This window comes from Bombina bombina, chromosome 7 (assembly GCF_027579735.1).
Source record: "Bombina bombina isolate aBomBom1 chromosome 7, aBomBom1.pri, whole genome shotgun sequence".
In the NCBI taxonomy this organism is placed as follows: domain Eukaryota; kingdom Metazoa; phylum Chordata; class Amphibia; order Anura; family Bombinatoridae; genus Bombina; species Bombina bombina.
In genome coordinates this window covers 361,848,780-361,871,564 of record NC_069505.1, presented here as the reverse complement: position 1 = coordinate 361,871,564, position 22,785 = coordinate 361,848,780, and the positions used below count along the sequence as shown (strand labels likewise).

At 40.6% G+C, this 22,785-nt stretch overlaps 1 protein-coding gene across 1 annotated transcript in view; it reads left to right on the top strand.

The window, feature by feature from the left end:
* The window catches only part of ACAD9 (acyl-CoA dehydrogenase family member 9), an 816,466-nt gene that overhangs the window by 153,359 nt on the left and 640,322 nt on the right, over positions 1 to 22,785 (top strand). The gene's annotated exons all lie outside the window — the stretch shown is intronic.

Here is a 22,785-nt window from a genome sequence, read left to right as displayed (position 1 = left end):
GTCACAGGATCATCTGTCCCAGGGAATGTGCTTCTGCAGGCCAGCATGGGTCATAGTGATGACGGACGCCAGCCTCTTGCAGGCTCAGGGTGTGTGGACTCAGGAGGAGTCCTTACTACCAATAAATATTCTGGAACTGAGAGCGATATTCAACGCGCTTCAAGCGTGGCCTCAGCTGGCTTCGGCCAAATTCATAAGATTCCAGTCGGACAATATCACGACTGTAGCGATCATAGAGGTTTCCAAAATAATTTGATGGCCAGAGACTCGCTCTTGCCATCTATCAGCAATATATATCCCAGGAGTGGAGAACTGGGAAGCAGATTTTCTAAGTCGTCAGACTTTTCATCCGGGGGAGTGGGAGCTCCATCCGGAGGTGTTTGCAAATTGATTCATCAATGGGGCACACCGGAATTGGATCTGATGGCATCTCGTCAGAATGCCAAACTTCCTTGTTACTGGTCCAGATCTAGGGATCCTCAAGCAGTACTGATAGATGCCCTAGCAGTACCGTGGTCGTTCAACGTGGCTTATGTGTTTCCTCCTTTTCCTCTCCTACCTCGTCTGATTGCCATAATCAAACAGGAGAGAGCTTCGGTAATCTTGATAGCGCCTGCGTGGCCACGAAGGACTTGGTATGCAAACCTCGTAGAAATTTCATCTCTTCCACCGTGTAAACTGCTACTGAGACAGGACCTTCTCATTCAGGGTCCGTTCCAACATCCAAATCTAGTTTCTCTGCAGCTGACTGCCTGGAGATTGAACGCTTGATTTTATCTAAGCGGGGATTCTCTCAGTCGGTCATCGATACCTTGATTCAGGCTTGAAAGCCTGTCACTAGGAAAGTTTACCATAAGATATGGCGTAAATATCTTTATTGGTGCGAATCCAGAGGCTACTCATGGAGTAAGATCAGGATTCCTAGGATTTTGTCCTTTCTCCAAGAAGAATTGGAGAAGGGGTTATCAGCTAGTTCCTTAAAGGGACAGATTTTTGCTCTGTCAATCTTACTACACAAGCGTCTGGCAGATGTCCCAGACGTTCAGTCGTTTTGTCAGGCTTTGGTTAGAATTAAGCCTGTGTTTAAACCTGTTGCTCCGCCATGGAGTTTGAATTTAGTTCTTAATGTTCTTCAAGGGGTTCCGTTTGAACCCATGCATTCCATAGATATTAAACTTCTATCTTGGAAAGTTCTGTTTTTAGTTGCTATCCCTTCCGCTCAGAGTTTCTGAGCTATCTGCGTTACAATGCGACTCGCCTTATCTTATATTCCATTCTGATAAGGTGGTTTTGCGTACTAAACCTGGATTCCTTCCTAAGGTTGTTCCAAATAAGAATATTAATCAGGAAATTGTTGTTCCTTCTCTGTGTCCTAACCCTTCTTCTAAGAAGGAGCGTCTGTTACATAACTTGGACGTGGTTCGTGCCTTGAAGTTTTACTTGCAAGCGACCAAGGATTTCCGTCAAACATCTTCTCTGTTTGTTGTCTATTCTGGTAAGCGTAAAGGTCAAAAAGCTACGGCTAGCTCTTTCTTTTTGGCTGAATAGCATCATCCGTTTGGCATACGAGACTGCTGGACAGCAGCCTCGTGAAAAAATTACAGCTCATTCTACTAGAGCGTTGGCTTCCACATGGGCTTTTAAAAACGATGCTTCTATTGAACAGATTTGTAAAGCTACGACTTGGTCTTCCCTTCATACCTTTTCCAAATTTTAAAAATTTGATACTTTTGCTTCTTCGGAGGCTATTTTTGGGAGAAAAGTTCTTCAAGCAGTGGTGCCTTCTGTTTAGGTATCTGTCTTGTCTCTCCCGTTTATCCGTGTCCTATAGCTTTGGTATTGTATCCCACAAGTAAAGGATGAATCCGTGGACTCGTCGTATCTTATAGAAGAAAAGAAAATTTATGCTTACCTGATAAATTGATTTCTTCTAAGATACGACGAGTCTACGGCCTGCCCTGTCAATTTAAGACAGATTATATTTTTTTGTTTAAACCTTCAGTCACCTCTGCACCTTTTAGTTTCTCCTTTTTCTTCCTATACCTTTGGTCGAATGACTGGGGGGTGGAGTCGAGGGAGGAGCTGTGTGGGTAGCTCTGCTGTGGTGCTCTTTGCCACTTCCTGTTGGCAGGAGGATAGTGTCCCACAAGTAAAGGATGAATCAGTGGACTCGTCATATCTTAGAAGAAATCAATTTATCAGGTAAGCATAAATTTCCTTTTTTTAAATCACTTTTAATAAGTAGTGTTAATAGGCTTCAAAATAGACTTTAATTTTAAGAAAGCAAAATTCAGTGATTTGAGGAAGTCGTTAAATAGCATATATTGGGACAAAGTATTCTCAAATAAAAACAGAGTATAAATAGATATTTAAAAATTTGATAAATAAATATACACATCAACACATACTACATGAACCCCATAACGGACGTAAAGTTGTTGTGATGCCACTTTTTTAAAAAGGGAAGCAGGGCTGATCCAGGAAGCTATCGACAAGTAAGTCTGACATTTGATAGTGTGGAAGATACAGGAAGGGATTATATAAGGGATTGTATTCATGAGTATATTTGTGTAAACAAGATTGAGTTCAAATCAGCATGGATTTATGAGAAATAGTTAATGTCAAACTAGTCTAATTAAATTCTCTGAGGAAGTAAGTATAAATATAGATAAAGTGGAATCAGTCGGTGTTATATTTGGATTAGTGGAGTCTTCCAGGGATCATTACTGGGCCCAGTTCTTTATTGAGCCCCATTTATGAAGGGGTCTGAATGCCCAATGTACCCAAGATTTAGTTGAAATGATTTTTATTAAGTCCGTGTCTGGACCTGTTCACACATACATAAACATCAAGAAGAACATTTTGCTTGACACATAAGATGTACACAAGATTGAAAGGGCTAGAAAGGTAAAAAATAAAATGCTTTTGGGTGCATTTCAACTGGAAATAGAAGCATTTTTTGCAAAATAATTTAATTTGAAAAATGTATTGTAGATAATTATTATTATCTTTCTGCAGCATACACACATATCCTGTGAAGACATGTACACCAGTATTAAAACACCTCAAATCTCAGTCATTAGTGACTTGTATGGGGCAAATTATATCTATATATTAAATAGAAGCATTTTTGCTTATGAAAGTATATTGCAAAAATGTTTATTTCAAACTGAAATGTACTCATGCACATTTAATTTTTTTACCTTTCTATCCCTTTAAGAAGCAGCCGTCATTAGACGGCTGCTTCTTAAAGGGATACTAAACGTAATTTTTTTGTTTCGTGATTCAGATAGAGCATGCAATTTTAAGCAACTTTCTAATTTTACTCCTATTATCAATTTTTCTTCGTTCTCCTGAATCCTGGACAGCACTTTTTTATTGGTGGATGAATTTATCCACTAATCGGCAAGAACAACACAGGTTATTCACAAAAAATGGGCCGGCATCTAAACTTACATTCTTGCTTTTCAAATAAAAATACCAAGAGAATAAAGAACATTTGCTAATAGTTTTAATTTAGAAAGTTGCTTAAAATTGCATGATCTATCTGAATCAGTGTCCCTTTAAGCCACTTCTCCACCTGTTAAGTGGTGTACGTCAATCCCCCTGGACTTTTGCGACCAGCAAGATGTGACAGCCCTTGCTCGATCGCGATTGGCTGCAGGGGCAGCATTGCACACCATCTGTATACACGAAGCTGGGTGAACAGGGGTGATGTCCACCTTACTTCCTTAAATCTGACCGTTAGTATTTTTATTAATAACTTGGAGGAAGTATTTTAATCCTTCCAAGTTATTAATAAAAATACTCTCTATTTTTGCAGTTTATACAAAGGTAATTAGGCTAGTATAGAATGTACTTGCTTAGCAAAAGGGATTTACAAAAATTAGAAGAATGGGCTAGTAAATAGAAAATAAGATTTCTCTTGTAAGGTATATCCAGTCCACGGGTTCATCCGTTACTTGTGGGATATTCTCCTTCCCAACAGGAAGTTGCAAGAGGACACCCACAGCAGAGCTGTCTATATAGCTCCTCCCCTAACCCCCACCTCCAGTCATTCTCTTGCAACTCTCGACAAGATAGGAAGTATCAAGAGATATGTGGTGACTTAGTGTAGTGTTACCTTCAATCAAGAGTTTGTTATTTTTAAACGGTACCGGCGTTGTACTGTTTTACTCTCAGGCAGAAATTAGAAGAAGAATTCTGCCTGGAGGTTGATGATCTTAGCGGTTTGTAACTAAGGTCCATTGCTGTTCTCACACATAACTGAAGAGTATGGGAAAACTTCAGTTGGGGAACGGTCTGCAGATTACCTGCTTTGAGGTATGTTCAGTATTTTTATTTCTAGAGAGATGAATAAGTTCTAGAAAATGCTGACAGAGCCTTGTGTATTTGAGGTAAGCTAGATGCAGTGATTTAACAACGACTGGGATCATGCTTACAAAACAGGGTAATACTCATGTTTATACTCATATTACTTAGTGATAAAACGTTTACATGTTTCATAAATAGGACGTTTTCTCTTGTAAGGTGTATCCAGTCCACGGATCATCCATTACTTGTGGGATATTCTCCTTCCCAACAGGAAGTTGCAAGAGGATCACCCACAGCAGAGCTGCTATATAGCTCCTCCCCTAACTGCCATATCCAGTCATTCTCTTGCAACTCTCGACAAGCATGGAGGTAGTAAGAGAGAAGTGGTGAAACTTAGTTGTTTTTTGTCTTCAATCAAAAGTTTGTTATTTTTAAATGGTACCGGAGTTGTACTATTTTGTCCCAGGCAGAAAATAGAAGAAGGATCTGCCTGTGATTTCTATGATCTTAGCAGGTTGTAACTAAGATCCATTGCTGTTCTCACACATAACTGAAGAGAGGTAACTTCAGCGGGGGAATGGTGTGCAGGTTATCCTGCTATGAGGTATGTGCAGTTAAAATTTTTTCTAGAAGATGTAAATGCTAGAAAATGCTGCTGATACCAGATTTATGTAAGGTAAGCCTGAATACAGTGATTTAATAGCGACTGGTATCATGCTTACTTTCTGAGGTAAATACTCTTATAGATTTACAATATAAAACGTTTGCTGGCATGTTTAAACGTTTTTATATATACTTTAATGATAAAACTTTATTGGGGCCTAGTTTTTTTCCACATGGCTGGCTTAAATTTGCCTAGAAACAGTTTCCTGAGGCTTTCCACTGTTTTACTATGCGTGGGAGGGGCCTAATTTAGTTCTTTATTGTGCAGTAACTTTTACATACTGAGACATCCAGCTTCCTCCAGGAGTCCCCTGAATGCTATAGGACATCTCTAAAGGTCTCTTAGGCTTTCCAAAGTAGTTTGTTTGGGAAGGTAGGCCCACAGCAGGGCTGTGGCAGTTTGTTGTGACGGTTAAAAAAAGTCTATCGTTTTTTTGATCCGTTTTTTGAACTATGGGGTTAATCATCCATTTGCAAGTGGGTGCAATGCTCTGTTAGCTTATTATACACACTGTAAAAATTTCGTTTGATTTACTGCTTTTTTTCACTGTTTTTCAAATTCTGACAAAATTTGTTTCTCTTAAAGGCACAGTACCGTTTTTATTTTTTGCTTGTTAACTTGATTTAAAGTGTTTTCCAAGCTTGCTGGTCTCATTGCTAGTCTATTTAAACATGTCTGACATAGAGGAAACTCCTTGTTCATTATGTTTAGAAGCCATGGTGGAACCCCCTCTTAGAATGTGTACCAAATGTACTGATTTCACTTTAAGTAATAAAGATCATATTCTGTCTTTAAAAAAATTATCACCAGAGGAATCTGATGAGGGGGAAGTTATGCCGACTAACTCGCCCCACGTGTCAGACCCTTTGACTTCCGCTAAAGGGACTCGCGCTCTAATGGCGCCAAGTACAGCTAGTGCGCCCATAGCGTTTACTTTACAAGACATGGCGGCGATCATGGATAATACCCTGTCAGCGGTATTATCCAGACTACCTGGGTTTAGAGGAAAGCGAGACATCTCTGGGGTTAGAAGAAATACAGAGCATACTGACGCTTTAAGAGCTATGTCTGATACTCCCTCACAATATACAGAAGCTGAGGAAGGAGAGCTTCTTTCTGTGGGTGATGGTTCTGACTCAGGGAAAAAGATTCAACCTGATTCTGATATGTCTACATTTAAATTTAAGCTTGAACACCTCCACGTGTTGCTAAGGGAGGTTTTAGCTGCTCTGAATGACTGTGATACAATTGCAGTGCCAGAAAAATTGTGTAGATTGGACAAATACTATGCAGTGCCGGTGTGCACTGATGTTTTTCCAATACCTAAAAGGTTTACAGAAATTATTACTAAGGAATGGGATAGACCAGGTGTGCCGTTCTCTCCCCCTCCTATTTTTAAGAAAATGTTTCCAATAGATGCCACCACGCGGGACTTATGGCAGACAGTTCCTAAGGTGGAGGGAGCAGTTTCTACCCTAGCCCTAGTTTCTACCCTAGCTAAGCGTACTACTATCCCTGTCGAGGACAGTTGTGCTTACTCAGATCCAATGGATAAAAAGTTAGAGGGTTACCTTAAGAAAATGTTTATTCAACAAGGTTTTATTCTACAGCCCCTTGCATGCATTGCCCCAGTCACTGCTGCGGCTTTCTGGTTTGAGTCTCTGGAAGAGGCTTTACAGGTAGCGACTCCATTGGATGACATACTTGACAAGCTTAGAGCACTTAAGCTAGCCAATTCTTTTGTTTCTGATGCCATTGTTCATTTGACTAAACTAACGGCTAAAATTTCTGGTTTTGCTATTCAAGCGCGCAGGGCGCTATGGCTTAAATTATGGTCAGCTGACGTTACTTCAAAGTCTAAGCTGCTTAACATTCCCTTCAAGGGGCAAACCCTATTCGGGCCTGGTTTGAAGGAGATCATTTCTGATATCACTGGAGGAAAAGGTCATGCCCTTCCTCAGGATAGGTCCAAAAGGGCCAAACAGACTAATTTTCGTGTTTTTCGAAACTTCAAGGCGAGTGCCGCATCAACTTCCTCTAATGCAAAACAAGAGGGAACTTTTGCCCAGTCCAAGTCGGTCTGGAGACCTAACCAGACCTGGAACAAAGGTAAGCAAGCCAAAAAAACCTGCTGCTGCCCCTAAGACACTATGGTGGTGTGTGGTCTTCCCGACGGCGCTAACTTACAAGACTTTAGCTCCTATAACAATAGGGTCTCTAGATACCCAAGAGGAAGTCAAACAGAATAGTTTAGTGTTAGGAGCGCCTATTTAAAGGCTAAGTCTAATGAGGGTATAAATAAAAAATTTTTCGTTAAGTATACCAGCACAAGGAGCCCAAGTGTGTAAAAAATATTTACAGGTTTATTATAGCTTTAAAATTAACAAATTTATTAAAGCAATAGCTAGGTGTCTATAATTGCAAACAGATTTATAAAAGCATAAAAGTATATGGATCCATATTACTTCATAAATAAACAATAATTAAAAACATTCAATGGTGGACTGTTTATATGATAAAATCAGTTTTACAGTCTATGATAAGATTGGTTTGGGTGAAATCAAAAAGATGTACAAATGATACAGTAAAATACAATAAAATAAAATACAGAAATAATGCAATAAAATTCAGAAATGGTGTACAAAAAGCAGCAAATGGGGATAGGTCGTGTGACCTAGGATAAGAACATATGGTGTACAAAAAGCAGCAAATGGGGATAGGTCGTGTGACCTAGGATAAGAACATATATGTGAAAGATGTCTTCCTGATTTGATTTGAGAAAAAAATGATGATAATCCTTTGAAAAATTAAGTGAAATGACAGTGAACGACAGTGAACGACATATGGAAACTCAACCATCCACTAGTTCTAGTAACGATCCAAACAAAGAAAACGAAGGAGGATGGACAACAGTCACATACAGAAAGGACAAACCCAAATCACACATATATAAAGGGGAGAACCAATTCTATGAACACAATAAACAAAGGAACGCTTATGATAACCATGAAACTGGACCTCCACATAACAATCCAAATTGGCATACAGATAGAAATAATTACAATTGGAATGGACAACGACATAACAACCATTGGAATTCCCATCGTCATAATGGAATGAGAGAAAACTGGGAGGATGACAGGTACAACAACCAAACACGCAAGATGGGACAACAAGATAGAGAATACTATCCCCCCAGATTTGAAAGGAAACCTCAGAGAATCTTCTTTCCACACCATTCCGAAGAACCTATCTATCAAAGGAACTATTTGCCACCTTTAGGAGGGAACCAAAGACACAAGGCCCAATTTGGCTACAACCATTCCCCAAGATGGAATCAAGGGTACAACCAATCGCCAAGATGGAATAACTATGGAAGACCACAATATGGATACAGACATCATCATCATATACAAAACGGAGAACAAGGTGACAGGTTCAATTACGGAAACCGTCATCCCTTCCACCAGGACTCTTACAATCAGAGGCACACACCTCAAACACCAAATATGACACCCCACTGTGATGACAGAGAATGGAGAACCCCACGGGTGGAGCATATACAAGGGAACAACAACAGAATAAGTACCAAAGATCCAGTTGATAGTCCGCTGGCCTCATCCTCTAGAAATCATCATTTTTTAGAACCACACCAGAAGACTACCAAAGAGCTGGAGAGAACGACCACAAAGAGGAAGATGTCGAACTCAGACGACCCCCAAATCCCAAACGAAAAAAGAAAAACCATAGAGGGAAGAGAGGAGGGAAAAGAATGAATAGAAAGAACAAGAAAGAAGACACCGGAACATTGAACTCTAGCACCACTACCAAAGGTATCTACAACCTTAGCTCTACTTCTCTAACAGAACAAGAAAAATCCATCTTAAACTATGGACTCTCTTTCGCACCCTCAAAAGGGCTCAACAAATTTGAAACTTTTGTCAACATCAAAGAATTCGTCAGGAAACTGACATTGAAAAGACACTTTATGAGATCCCCACTGGAATACCAACAAAGAATCCCCACTAATGGCACACAATCTGTGATTGACGAATACCAACATACGGATCTTAAGCCCAAATCTACTTTCTATCCTACAGCAAGCAAAGGAAGTGCTATTGATTCATTTGAAACTATAGTCTGTAACGAACTGAGAAACATCAACAATACTAAACTTCAGAGACATAAACAGAACCTTTCGAGGAATCAAATCCAAACCATCAGAAATCTAGAGAAAAACAAAGATCTTGTAATCAAACCTGCGGATAAGGGAGGAGGCATCGTAGTACTTAACAAAGTCGACTACGAAGCGGAATGTATGAGAATTCTGTCTGACCAGAATACATACGAAAAACTTAACACCAACCCAGTGATCCAATTCAAGGAAGAAATTGACGACATCTTGGCAGAAGCACATGAGAACAACATATTGAACGACAAAGAATTTCGATACATAGGAATCAAACATCCTATTACACCAGTGTTCTATTATCTACCAAAGATACATAAGTCACTTCAACAACCACCAGGAAGACCTATTATATCTGGGATTGGCTCTCTCTCTAGCAATCTATCAGAGTACCTAGATAAAAACCTACAGAAGTATGTTATAAAACTACCCTCCTACATACGGGACTCTACACAAATACTCAACATCCTGAACAACATTAACTGGGAAGAAGGCTATTTACTAGTGACCTGTGATGTGGCCTCACTCTACACCAGTATACCACATGAAGGTGGTGTAGAGGCGGTACGATATTTTCTGGACAAGGACCCAACAGTACCAGACAACCAGAAAACATTTATCCTTGAAGGGATTTCTTACATTCTCACTCATAACTATTTTAACCACAATGGAAACTTCTACAAACAACTGTGTGGCACTGCCATGGGGACCAGGTTCGCGCCCAGTTATGCTAACCTCTACATGGGAAAATGGGAGACCATCTTCTGGGATTCTTGCCCAGCTGGCGCGGACCTGGTACTATACCATCGCTATATAGATGACATCATCATGGTATGGAAAGGTACAAGAGATGACCTGGAACACACCATTACAGTTATGAACAATAATATACATAACTTAAGATTCACCTATGAAATAAGCAGCTCAGAGATCACTTTTCTAGACCTTAGGATCACAATCCAGAACAACACTATTAAAACATCAACATACTTCAAACCTGTGGATTGTAGTCATTATATACACATCAACAGCTGTCACCACTCCAGGTGGAAAAGAAACATTCCCAAGGGACAGCTACTCAGATTGAGAAAAAACTGCTCAGATCCCGACCTATGGGAAACACAAGCAAAGACCATTAAAGCTCGCTTTATAGAACGAGGATATGAAGAAGATGCGATAGACAAAGAGATTGAAGAAGTAAGGAAAAAAGATCGGAACGAACTCTTGAAATATAAAGACAAACTGAAGACAATAACGGATGACAGAAATACCATCGATGTAGCATTCATCACACAATATTGTGAAAACAGACATCTGATAGAGGGAATTATTAAAAAACATTGGCCTCTACTGAAAAACGATGATACCATAGGGGAAATATTAGCAGACAAACCGAAATTCATCTACAGGAAATCAGACAATCTAAGAAACATACTATCACCTAGTGTCCCACGCTCCAGATCAACAGGAACACAAGATGTCTTCGGCAAGACAATCAGGGGCTTCTATCCATGCATAAGTTGCAAAGCATGCAAAAGAGGTATCAAGACCAAGAAATTCGTATCCAACAACTCCAAGGCGGAACATATAATCAAAGATATGATAAAGTGTTCAAGTAAAGGCGTAATATACGTAATACAATGCAGCTGTGCACTACAGTATGTGGGCCAAACCACAAGACCATTAAAAGATAGGATTAGAGAGCACATTCTACAAGTCGAACACGGCAACACTGAAACCGCCATGTACAAACACTTCACCATCCATCATAAAAGCAACCTTAAAGATTTCAGCTACTATGGGATTCAACAAATAAGACCCAACTGGAGAGGCGGGGATTATAAAAGAAAACTTCTTGTAGCTGAATCAAGATGGATCTATGAACTTGACTGTCTCTATCCTAAAGGTCTCAATAATAAAGAAGACTTATCGCATCTATTACATCTCAAATGAAGGATCCCACATATTAAACACCCATAACAATTCTAAATCTACACATAAATACCAACTTGAAGCGACAATAGCCGGTTGGTTGATTCAGGGCCCCGAAACTTTCCCCTATGCACAATCTTTAACAATTTTTTAAAAATTATATTTTATGAGCTTCCGTTTTTACATTTCTTAATATTTTTAATATTTTTAATATATTTTTTAAAATATTTTTCAAATATTTTTTAAAAAAGACAATTTTATATCTTCTAATGTCTTTTATATTTCCGACAATTTCATAATTTATATTTTTATATGTATCCTTTTAACCTCGTTTATGTCAATTTTAAACACGACCTGATCTCTATGTCTAACTGTCTGGATTTAATAACTCCTAAATAATAAGCGATGAAGTTACCACAACTATAGGTTATTCTCATAATTGAGATTATAATTCATTCTCGTTTTACACCTAGGTCAGAATTAACATACGATTACAGCGAATAATTATTAATGAATCTCAGATTTGGAGACTACATCACAGTTTCACTCAAAAACCTTTTTATTTATTTTATTTTTTTATTCATTTTATTTTTATCTCTCTTATTCTATGTCATTGTAACAAAACAGACGAACTACACAAATTAAACCAGTACAATTAAGTTCCCATACTAAACTTAAGATTCCACAATGTTTTTATTCACTACTCCCAGACACATGTCTACCGCCTCTTCTATACAAATTCTGCTTTCCACGCAATAAACCGACTTCCGGTTTCTGTTAACTTCCGGTTTGTATCCACTTCCGGTAGAACGGCCATTTCAAACATCCAGTACCAGACACCAATTATGGGTCCAGTAAGTCCTGAACTGCCAAAGTAATTCTTTGGGGTTACCAGCACAATGAGTCCTTAATGAGGGTATTATTCAATAATAGATCTGGGCCCCCATATCGTAACAAATGTTGATATCGGAATCACACTTCCGGTCAAATTTTGTGTTCCATGCCATAAACCAATTTCCGGTTTCAGTTAACTTCCGGTAGAATGGAAATACCATACATCCGGTACAAGACACTTACTATATCTATAGCAAGTCCCCAACTGCCAATCATTACTTCTAAGGGACATTAACAAAATGAGTCTATAATGAAGGACTTATAATTGTGCCATAATATTATAATATAGGTTTTTATCCAAAACCAGAGCTACACATATCCGGTCTATCTTATACTTCCGGGTCCAAAGGCTAATTTTTGGCGCGAATTTTTGGCGCGAGTTTTTTGGCGCAATTAAGAATTTTGGCGCAATTTGCACAAACCAAACAAGTATAAAGCAAGCACTCTCACCAACCATATATCAGTCTTGATAAAGGCCCTATTGGTGGGCCGAAACGCGTTGGCATATATGGTGAGTTTTATTTCTACTTGTGCAAACATATTTTAAACGATACTGCTCTATGTTGCATTTTTCTTTTTCCACAGGGATTGGATCGTCTTACACTTTCTTATAATCATTTTTTATATTTACTGTTTCTTATATCCAACATTTTCAAGAAATTGGTCAGTTGGATTTTTATTTTTATTTTTTCAGCTATTCACAGTTTGATTCATAAACACAGGTGGCATTTTTGACTTTTATTGGACATCACATTATCACTAAAGAAATTTTTGGATTTCATTTTTAATTTGATATCTTATTTTGGATTTTTGGTTTTTCATTATTGACTTTTTTGCTTTTTTTGATATAATTACTGACTTAATTTTGGACACTTTTTGACTTTTCACGAGGGGATTGACACATTTTTTTCAGGTTAAAAAATCATTTCACTTAATTTTTCAAAGGATTATCATCATTTTTTTCTCAAATCAAATCAGGAAGACATCTTTCACATATATGTTCTTATCCTAGGTCACACGACCTATCCCCATTTGCTGCTTTTTGTACACCATTTCTGAATTTTATTGCATTATTTCTGTATTTTATTTTATTGTATTTTACTGTATCATTTGTACATCTTTTTGATTTCACCCAAACCAATCTTATCATAGACTGTAAAACTGATTTTATCATATAAACAGTCCACCATTGAATGTTTTTAATTATTGTTTATTTATGAAGTAATATGGATCCATATACTTTTATGCTTTTATAAATCTGTTTGCAATTATAGACACCTAGCTATTGCTTTAATAAATTTGTTAATTTTAAAGCTATAATAAACCTGTAAATATTTTTTTACACACTTGGGCTCCTTGTGCTGGTATACTTAACGAAATTTTTTTTATTTATACCCTCATTAGACTTAGCCTTTAAATAGGCGCTCCTAACACTAAACTATTCTGTTTGGCTGCCCCTAAGACAGCATGAAGTATCAGCCCCCTATCCGGTAACGGATCTTGTAGGGGGCAGACTTTCGCTCTTCACCCAGGCTTGGGCAAGAGATGTCCAGGATCCCTGGGCGTTGGAAATTGTATCCCAGGGATATCTTCTGGACTTCAGAGCTTCTCCTCCAAAAGGGAGATTTCACCTTTCACAATTATCTATAAACCAGATAAAGAGAGAGGCATTCTTACACTGTGTTCAAGACCTCCTAGTTATTGGAGTGATCCATCCAGTTCCAAAGGAGGAACAAGGACAGGGATTTTACTCAAATCTGTTTGTCGTTCCCAAAAAAGAGGGAACCTTCAGACCAATTTTAGATCTCAAGATCTCAAACAAATTCCTCAGAGTCCCATCATTCAAGATGGAGACTATTCGTACCATCCTACCTATGATCCAGGAGGGTCAATACATGACTACAGTGGATTTAAAGGATGCTTATCTTCACATTCCGATACACAAAGATCATCATCGGTTTCTCAGGTTTGCCTTCCTGAACAGGCATTACCAGTTTGTAGCTCTTCCCTTTGGGTTAGCTACAGCCCCAAGAATCTTTACGAAGGTTCTGGGGTCACTTCTGGCGGTCCTAAGACCGCGGGGCATATCAGTGGCCCCTTATTTAGACGACATTCTGATACAGGCGTCAAATTTCCAAATTGCCAAGTCTCATACGGACATAGTTCTGGCATTTCTGAGGTCGCATGGGTGGAAGGTGAACGAAGAAAAGAGTTCTCTATCCCCTCTCACAAGAGTTTCCTTTCTGGGAACTCTAATAGATTCTGTAGAAATTAGGATTTACCTGACGGAGTCCAGGTTATCAAAACTTCTAAATTCCTGCCGTGTTCTTTATTCCACTTCTCGCCCTTCGTCTGCTCAGTGTATGGAAGTAATCGGCTTAATGGTAGCGGCAATGGACATAGTGCCGTTTGGACGCCTACATCTCAGACCGCTGCAACTTTGCATGCTCAGTCAGTGGAATGGGGATTACACAGATTTGTCCCCTCTACTAAATCTGGATCAAGAGACCAGGGATTCTCTTCTCTGGAGGCTATCTCGGTCCATCTGTCCAAGGGAATGACCTTTTGCAGGCCAGATTGGACAATTGTAACGACAGATGCCAGCCTTCTAGGCTGGGGGGCAGTCTGGAACTCCCTGAAGGCTCAAGGATCGTGGACTCAGGAGGAGACACTCCTTCCAATAAACATTCTGGAACTAAGAGCGATATTCAATGCTCTTCAGGCTTGGCCTCAGCTAGCGACAATGAAGTTCATCAGATTTCAGTCGGACAACATCACGACTGTGGCTTACATCAACCATCAAGGGGGAACAAGGAGTTCCTTAGCGATGTTAGAAGTCTCAAAGATAATTTGCTGGGCAGAGATTCACTCTCCCCACCTATCAGCTATCCATATCCCAGGTGTAGAGAACTGGGAGGCGGATTTTCTAAGTCGACAGACTTTTCATCCGGGGGAGTGGGAACTCCATCCGGAGGTGTCTGCACAATTGATTCATCGTTGGGGCAAACCAGAACTGGATCTCATGGCGTCTTGCCAGAACGCCAAACTTCCTTGTTACGGATCCAGGTTTAGGGACCACAAGGCAAAGCTGATAGATGCTCTAGCAGCGCCTTGGTCCTTCAACCTGGCTTATGTGTTTCCACCGTTTCCTCTGCTCCCTCGTCTGATTGCCAAAATCAAGCAGGAGAGAGCATCAGTGATTTTGATAGCGCCTGCGTGGCCACGCAGGACTTGGTATGCAGATCTGGGGGACATGTCATCCTTTCCACCATGGACTCTGCTGCTGAGACAGGACCTTCTACTTCAAGGTCCTTTCAACCATCCAAATCTAATTTCTCTGAAACTGACTGCCTGGAGATTAAACGCTTGATTTTATCAAAGCGTGGCTTCTCCGAGTCAGTCATTGATACCTTAATTCAGGCACGAAAGCCTGTCACCAGGAAAATCTATCATAAGATATGGCGTAAATATCTTTATTGGTGTGAATCCAAGGGCTACTCAGGGAGTAAGGTCAGGATTCCCAGGATATTATCTTTTCTCCAAGAAGGATTGGAAAAAGGATTGTCAGCTAGTTCCTTAAAGGGACAGATTTCTGCGCTATCTATTCTTTTGCACAAGCGTCTGGCGGATGTGCCAGACGTTCAGGCATTTTGTCAGGCTTTAGTTCGAATCAAGCCTGTGTTTAAATCTGTTGCTCCGCCTTGGAGCTTAAATTTGGTTCTTAAAGTTCTTCAAGGGGTTCCGTTTGAACCTCTTCATTCCATAGATATCAAACTTTTATCTTGGAAAGTTCTTTTTTTGGTAGCCATTTCCTCGGCTCGCAGAGTTTCCGAGTTATCTGCCTTACAATGTGATTCTCCTTATCTGATCTTCCATGCAGATAAGGTAGTTCTGCGTACCAAACCTGGGTTTTTACCTAAGGTGGTATCTAATAATAATATCAATCAGGAGATTGTTGTTCCATCATTGTGTCCTAATCCTTCTTCAAAGAAGGAACGTCTATTACACAATCTTGACGTGGTTCGTGCTTCAAAGTATTATTTACAAGCTACTAAAGATTTTCGTCAAATATCTGCTTTGTTTTTTGTCTACTCTGGACAGAGGAGAGGTCAAAAGGCTTCGGCAACCTCTTTTTCGTTTTGGCTAAGAAGCATAATTCGCTTAGCTTATGAGACTGCTGGCCAGCAGCCTCCTGAAATGATTACAACTCATTCTACCAGAGCTGTGGCTTCCACTTGGGCCTTTAAAAATGAGGCTTCTGTTGAACAGATTTGAAGGCGGCGACTTGGTCTTCGCTTCATACCATTTCAAAATTCTATAAATTTGATACTTTTGCTTCTTCGGAGGCTATTTTTGGGAGAAAGGTTTTACAGGCAGTGGTACCTGCCTTGTCCCTCCCTTCATCCGTTTACTTTAGCAAGTAAAGGATGATCCGTGGACTTGGATACACCTTACAAGAGAAAACATAATTTATGCTTACCTGATAAATTTATTTCTCTTGTGGTGTATCCAGTCCACGGCCCGCCCTGTCATTTTAAGGCAGGTATTTTTTAATTTTAAACTACAGTCACCACTGCACCCTATGGTTTCTCCTTTCTCTTCTTGTCTTCGGTCGAATGACTGGATATGGCAGTTAGGGGAGGAGCTATATAGCAGCTCTGCTGTGGGTGATCCTCTTGCAACTTCCTGTTGGGAAGAATATCCCACAAGTAATAGATGATCCGTGGACTAGATACACCACAAGAGAAATAAATTTATCAGGTAAGCATAAATTATGTTTTTTTTCTGAGGGAGATGAGTCTTTATTTGGGGCCTAGTTTTCCACATGGCTAGTCAGATACTCCTAAAAGTATTTTTTTAAGGCCCCTCTGAATGGTGGGAGGGGCCTATTTTCGCGCTCTAGATGCGCAGTTTTACTTCAGACTGAGACATCCAGCTTCCCTAGAGGAGTCCTCTGGCATCTGAGGACCATTATAAAGGGTTTATTTCTTCTCTAAATCGTATTTGAGGGCAGGTAGGAGCCTCAGCAGAGCTGTGGCAAGGTGCTTTACTGTCTTTTACCGGTGGTTGACATTTTTTAAATCCGGTTTGGGGGCTAAGGGGTTAATCATCCATTTGCAAGTGGGTGCAATGTTGCTTTAGTCCCTTACACACACTGTAAAAATTTTGAAGACTTTGCTATATTTTTACACTGTTTTGCAGTTTAAGTGCTAGTTTTTTTCTCTTAAAGACACAGTAACGTTTTTGTTAATTGCTGTTTCACCTTTACTAGTCTGTTAAACATGTCTGACATAGAGGAAACTCCTTGTTCAATATGTTTGGAAGCCATTGTGAAACCCCCTCTTAGAATGTGTACCAAATGTACTGATATTTCTATAAACTATAAAGACCATATTATGGCGCTTAAAGATTTATCTCCAGGGGATTCTCTGACTGAAAAAAGGGAGATTATGCCATCTAGCTCTCCCCATGTGTCAGAACCTATAACTCCTGCTCAAGTGACGCCAAGTACATCGAGCACGTCTAATTCTTTTACCTTACAGGACATGGCGGCAGTTATGAATGCTACCCTCTCAGAGGTATTGTCCAAACTGCCAGGGTTACAAGGAAAGCGAGACAGCTCTAGGGCTAGAACTAATACAGAGCTTTCTGACGCTTTTAATGCCTGTGTCCGATATACCCTCACAATACTCAGAAGCCGAGGCAGGTGAGCTTCTATCTGTGGGTGACATTTCAGACTCAGGGAAGGCGTTGCTTCAGTCTGATTCTGAAATGACAGCGTTTAAATTTAAGCTTGAACACCTCCGCTTATTGCTTAGGGAGGTTTTAGCGACTCTGGACGACTGCAAACCCATTGTAGTTCCAGAGAAATTATGTAAGATGGACAAATACTTTGCAGTGCCTGTTTACACTGATGTTTTTCCAGTCACTAAGAGGTTTTCGAAAATTATTACTAAGGAATGGGATAGACCAGGTGTGTCGTTCTCTCTCTCTCTCCTGCTTTTAAAAAGATGTTTCCCATAGATGCCGCCATACGGGACTTGTGGCAGACGGTCCCTAAGGTGGAGGGAGCAGTCTCTACCCTAGCTAAGCGTACTACTATCCCCGTCGAGGACAGTTGTGCTTTAATAGATCCTATGGATAAAAAATTGGAGGGTCTCCTTAAGAAAAATTTTATACATCAAGGTTTTATTCTCTAGCCTCTTGCATGCATTTTCAGTTACTGCTGAAGCGGCTTTTTGGTTCGAGTCTCTTGAGGAGGCTCTACAGGTGGAGACCCCGTTAGATGATATTTTAGACAGGATTAAAGCTCTTAAGTTAGCTAATTCCTTTATTTCTGACGCTGTTTTTCATTAAACCAAGCTAACGGCTAAGAATTCAGGTTTTGCCTTTCTGGCGCGTACGGCGCTATGGCTTAAGTCCTGGTCAGCAGACGTTACTTCAAAGTCTAAGCTTCTTAACATCCCTTTCAAAGGACAGACCCTATTCGGGCCTGGCCTGAAGGAGATCATCTCTGATATTACCGGAGGAGAAGGTCACGCCCTTCCTCAGGATAGGTCCAATAAATTAAGGGCCAAACAGAATAATTTTCGTTCCTTTAGAAACTTCAAGAGTGGCGCAGCTTCAGCTTCCTCTAATTCAAAACAAGAGGGAAATTTCGCCCAGTCCAAACCAGTCTGGAGACCTAACCAGGCTTGGAACAAGGGGAAGCAGGCCAAGAAACCTGCTTCTGCCTCTAAGACAACATGAAGGAGTAGCCCCCGATCCGGGATCGGATCTAGTCAGGGGCAGACTTTCTCTCTTCTCCCAGGCTTGGGCAAGAGACGTCCAGGATCCCTGGGCACTAGAGATTGTTTCCCAGGGATATCTTCTGGAATTCAAAGGTTCATCTCCAAAGGGGAGATTTCATCTCTCACAACTATCTGTAAACCAGATAAAGAGAGAGGCATTCTTATGTTGCGTTCAATACCTACTGGTTGTGGGAGTGATCCACCCAGTTCCAAGGGAGCAACAGGGGCTGGGTTTCTATTCAAACCTGTTTATAGTTCCCAAAAAAGAGGGAACTTTCAGACCTATGTTGGATCTCAAGATCCTAAACAAATTTCTCAGGGTCCCATCCTTCAAGATGGAGACAATCCGAACCATCCTCCCTATGATCCAGGAGGGTCAATATATGACTACCGTGGACTTAAAGAATGCTTATCTCCACATTCCGATTCACAGAGATCATCATCCGTTCCTCAGGTTCTTCTTCCTAGACAGGCATTACCAGTTTGTGGCTCTTCCCTTCGGGTTAGCCACGTCACCAAGAAGCTTTCCGAAGGTTCTAGGGTCCCTTCTGGCGGTTCTAAGGCCACGGGGCATAGCGTTAGCCCCTTACCTAGACGACATTCTGATTCAGGCGGCGACTTTTCAAATCGCCAAGTCCCATACGGACATTGTTCTGGCCTTTCTGAGGTCTCACGGGAGGAAAGTGAACATAGAGAAGAGTTCTCTCTCTCCTCTCACAAGAGTTTCCTTCCTAGGAACTCTGATAGATTCAGTAGAAATTAAAATTTTTCTGACAGAGGTCAGGATATCAAAGCTTCTAACTTTCTGCCGTACTCTTCATTCCACTTCTCGGCCGTCAGTGGCTCAGTGTATGGAAATGATCGGCCTAATGGTAGCGGCAATGGACTTAGTTCCGTTTACCCGCCTACATCTCAGACCACTGCAACTTTGCATGCTCAACCAGTGGAATGGGGACTACACAGATTTGTCTCCTCTGTTAAATCTGGATCAAGAGACCAGGGATTCTCTTCTCTGGTGGTTATCTCGGGTCCATCTGTCCAGGGGAATGAGTTTCCGCAGGCCAGAGTGGACTATAGTGATGACAGATGCCAGCCTTCTGGGCTGGGGCAGTCTGGAACTCCCTGAAGGCTCAGGGTTTGTGGTCTCAGGAGGAAGCCCTCCTTCCGATAAACATTCTGGAACTAAGAGCGATATTCAATGCTCTTCAGGCTTGGCCTCAACTAGCTGCGGCCAGGTTCATCAGATTTCAGTCGGACAATATCAGAACTGTAGCCTATATCAACCATCAGGGGGGAACAAGGAGTCCCCTGGCAATGATGGAGGTTTCCAAGATAATTCTATGGACAGAGGTTCACTCTTGCCATCTCTCAGCTATCCATATCCCAGGAGTAGAGAACTGGGAGGCGGATTTTCTAAGTCGGCAGACTTTTCATCCGGGGGAGTGGGAGCTCCATCCGGAGGTATTTGCCCAGCTGATTCAACTTTGGGGCAAACCAGAACTGGATGATGGCGTCTCGTCAGAACGCCAAGCTTCCTTGTTATGGGTCCAGGTCAAGGGATCCCCAGGCAGCGCTGATAGATAGCAGTGCCCTGGCCCTTCAGCCTGGCTTATGTGTTTCCACCGTTTCCTCTCCTCCCTCGTCTAATTGCCAAGATCAAGCAGGAGAGATCTTCGGTTATTTTGATAGCGCCTGCCGCTGAGGCAGGACCTTCTACTCCAAGGTCCATTCAAACATCCAAATCTAATTTCTCTGCGTCTGACTGCTTGGAGATTGAACGCTTGATTTTATCAAAACGTGGTTTCTCCAAGTCGATCATTGATACCTTGATTCAGGCTCGAAAGCCTGTCACCAGGAAAATCTATCATAAGATATGGTGTAAATATCTTCATTGGTGTGAATCCAAGGGTTACTCGTGGAGTAAGGTCAGGATTCCTAGGATACTATCTTTTCTCCAAGAAGGATTGGAAAAGGGATTATCGGCTAGTTCGTTAAAGGGACAGATTTCTGCTCTGTCTATTCTTTTGCACAAGTGCCTGGCTGATGTTCCAGGCGTTTTGTCAGGCTTTGGTTAGAATCAGGCCTGTGTTTAAACCTGTTGCTCTGCCATGGAGTTTAAATTTAGTTCTTAAAGTTCTTCAAGGGGTTCCGTTTGAACCTTTGCATTCCATAGATATCAAGCTTTTATCTTGGAAAGTTCTGTTTTTAGTAGCTATCTCTTCGGCTCGAAGAGTTTCAGAGTTATCTGCCTTGCAGTGTGATTCCCCTTATCTGATCTTCCATGCAGATAAGGTAGTTTTGCGTACCAAACCTGGGTTTCTTCCTAAGGTAGTATCTAATAGGAATATCAATCAGGAAATTGTTTTTCCGTCACTGTGTCCTAATCCTTCTTCAAAGAAGGAACATCTGTTACACAATCTTGACGTGGTTCGTGCTTTAAAGTTTTATTTGCAAGCTACTAAGGATTTTCGTCAAACATCTGCATTGTTTGTTGTCTACTCTGGAAAGAGGAGAGGCCAAAAGGCTTCGGCAACTTCTCTTTCTTTTTGGCTGAGAAGCATAATCCGTTTAGTTTATGAGGCTGCTGGCCAGCAGCCTCCTGAAAGAATTACAGCTCATTCTACTAGAGCGGTAGCTTCCACATGGGCTTTTAAACATGAGGCCTCTGTTGAACAGATTTGTAAGGCGGCGACTTGGTCTTCGCTTCATACTTTTTCTAAATTCTACAAATTTGATACTTTTGCTTCCTCGGAGGCTTTTTTTGGGAGAAAGGTATTACAGGCAGTGGTGCCTTCCGTTTAAGTGCCTGCCTTGTCCCTCCTTTTATCCGTGTCCTAAAGCTTTGATATTGGTATCCCACAAGTAATGGATGAACCCGTGGACTGGATACACCTTACAAGAGAAAACAAAATGTATGCTTACCTGATAAATTTCTTTCTCTTGTGGTGTATCCAGTCCACGGCCCGCCCTGTTACTTTAAGGCAGGTGTTTTTATTTTTTAAACTACAGTCACCACTGCACCCTATAGTTTCTTCTTTTTCTTACTTGTCTTCGGTCGAATGACTGGAGGTGGGGGTTAGGGGAGGAGCTATATAGACGGCTCTGCTGTGGGTGTCCTCTTGCAACTTCCTGTTGGGAAGGAGAATATCCCACAAGTAATGGATGAACCCGTGGACTGGATACACCACAAGAGAGAGAAATTTATCAGGTAAGCATAAATTTTGTTTTTATATTTCTTAAAAATAAGGTTCAACATTTTGGAAGTAAAAATATGCAGACAACCTATTATTTAAATAAAACTAAACTTCGCAAAACAGAGGAGGAAAGGGATTTGGGAGTAGTAATAGATAACAAGCTAAGCATGTGTGCGCAGTGCAGGCCAGAAGCTTCTAAGGCTAATAAGATACCAGCATGTATTAAGAGGCATTGATACAAGGGAGGAAAGCATAATTCTGTCACTATATACATCCCTGGTAAGAACTCTCCTTGAGTATGTAGTGCAGTTGGGGACCAATTTCAAAAAGGACATTGCAGAATTAGAAAATCAGAGAAGGGCCACAAATTGAGTCGGTTTTCTCTAGAAAAAAGGAGCATGAGATGTGATGTTATTGCTTTATAAATATAGTCATGGCCCATATACAGAGTTAGGGGAAGCTCTATTTATTCCAAGGAAATTGTTTGTGACAATAGGTCACAATTTAAGGATAGAGGAAAGAAGATTTAGTCTCCAGCAAAGTGTTTTTTCACCGTAAGAGCAATTACGCCCAAGGAGGTAATGAATGCCAATACTAGATGCATTTAAAAATGCATTACATACATTTGTGGTGTTAAATGTACTCAATTAGAGCTTCTTTATTGTAAATCTAGCAGGATCTGTATAGTTTGAAATAAATTGACGCCTGTCTTCTTTCAACCTCCTCTACTATGTTACCATAAAATTACTCAACCAGTTTCCTTTTTAATACAATCAAAAATTACATGTACCTGAACAGTCTAGCTGT